Raw genomic sequence first — 2051 nt, 5'->3', positions numbered from 1 at the left:
TTTTTTCAGCCCCAGCCACACTCCCGGGCTGTGCTCGCTGCTTTGCTGCCACGAGAGGCTTGAGCCAAAGACTGGGGGGAAATGTCCCTCCTGGCTGGCCCTGAAAGCAAACACCAGTCACCTGAGGGGGGAGGGCACTGATAGATGAAGCAGTGGATTAAGGTATCAGATGTTTCCTGCTGGGATTTAATGCGCTAAAGGACATGCATTATATGTATTCAAACCAGAGAGATTCTGCTCTGGGCCAGCCTAGCGGCACTCTGGTACGCTGCACGCACCACATGGCCCAGCTCCGGGCTGCAGCTCGCACCGCAAGAGAGCCGAGCATCCCTGGGCACTTGTAGTCCAGGAACGGCCACAGGACACAGCCACCGAGGGCACCTCTCTGTGTTGGGACAAAAGCCTCAAGAATGGGCCTCGTGCAAGGTGACGTTTCTCTTGTTCTGTAAGGTGGATCAGGATGAAACCAGGATGTCCCTCTCTTGTCCCCTGCCACCTCCTGTGGGCACCATGCAGCAGGCAAGACCCTCTCCCACAGCTCCCGTGGGCTGTCTCCCCCTTACCGTCCTCTTTTGTGGAGGGAAAGAACGAAGCCAGAATTAATTTTAATTGTTTATTGTATAATATAAAACTACAAAAGTAAGACTGCTCATTTCCATGTACATTTGTCCAATTGGTTTTTTGATTACAGCCCATACCTACATGTGAATACAGTAATCTGGTTTCAGATGTATATGTCTGTAATATTGCATAGAAAAGGCACAGCTCTAAGGTCTGTGGAGGGGGGAAGGGGAAATACAGCCTTTTTTCTTTTTTTTTCTTTTTTTTTTTCTTTTTTTGACAATAACAAGCCCTGTTCAAACAACCATGCACTGAACATGTCACACTATTTACACCTTTTCCAGAATCTCGGCCTTTGCAGGCGCTAGTATGGATTATGCTCAGAACGAGACAGAAGTCAAGGTAGGGACTTTATCTGCAATTTGTGTTTTTAAAGAGGTTCCAGAATTTGCATTAGGCTTATTTTCAGGAAAATAAAAAGTGCTTAAAGAACTAATTTATTTTAAAATGTTCAGTCTCATTAATTAATAGAAGCACTGAAAGCAACTTGCACAGAAGCAGGATACTGAAACCTGATGGGGAAAAAAACCAAAACAAAACCAAAAGAAACTCTGTAACAAGAACAAAAAGTTCACCATATGCCGGAGTGAATTAAACCGTTTGTCAGACAGGACCCATTACCATTTACTCAATTTAATGGTGATAAAAAGTGTAAACTTTGGATTCAAAATGTTGGTTTTAAACAACCCAGGCTATTACCATATCACATTGAGGAAAACCCAAATTATCTTTCACAAAATCCAAATTTATTCTTATAGTGATTGCTTCCAACGGTGGCTTTACTATCTTGCTGTTCTAGCTGGCTGCAAGGAAGGTGCAAGATTGATGCATCAAAATGTGCCACTGCTCGACGACATTATCTTGAAGAGAGAAGTTCCCCTTCCTTTGCATACAGGGCTGTGCAGTCCCCTCGGGCTCAGGAGGGACGTGTGGTGTTCGAGGACCGGCTGGTCAGATGCACGGAGCAACACGGGTAGGTGGAACTTGAGCAAGCAAAACCTCTGCCGCACGCGCAAAGTGCAGTCGTGACTTCTTGTCTGGCCTTACCTTCTGGCACTGAGGTGGTATCAGCTCTGTCATCACAAGGTCTGGGGCTGGAGGTAACGTCCTGCAACTGTCTTCAGCCGTCCAGCACCAGGGAATTCAGCTGGGCTTCCCGTGCGTGTTAAAAAAAAAAAAATCGCCATTTTCAAATATTTACCAGACCAGCCCGATGGAGATGATTGCATTTGCTCCTGGCTCCCGTCGCAGATTCCAGCAGAGTGCAGGGGGAGGCCAGTCTCAAGAAGCTGATGGGACAGGAGCCTGACTAGGACAAATTTTGAACATAAAACTGTCCCTTATCTATACTGTTTTTGCATATTTCAAACAACCAGACCCATATTGGAAAAAGAGTAAGGGGGGGGGGGGGGGAAGTCAGGGGAACCATG

Source organism: Pterocles gutturalis, unplaced genomic scaffold (assembly GCF_000699245.1).
Source record: "Pterocles gutturalis isolate BGI_N339 unplaced genomic scaffold, ASM69924v1 scaffold26755, whole genome shotgun sequence".
NCBI lineage: Eukaryota > Metazoa > Chordata > Aves > Pterocliformes > Pteroclidae > Pterocles > Pterocles gutturalis.
Note: the sequence above shows the minus strand (reverse complement) of the source record.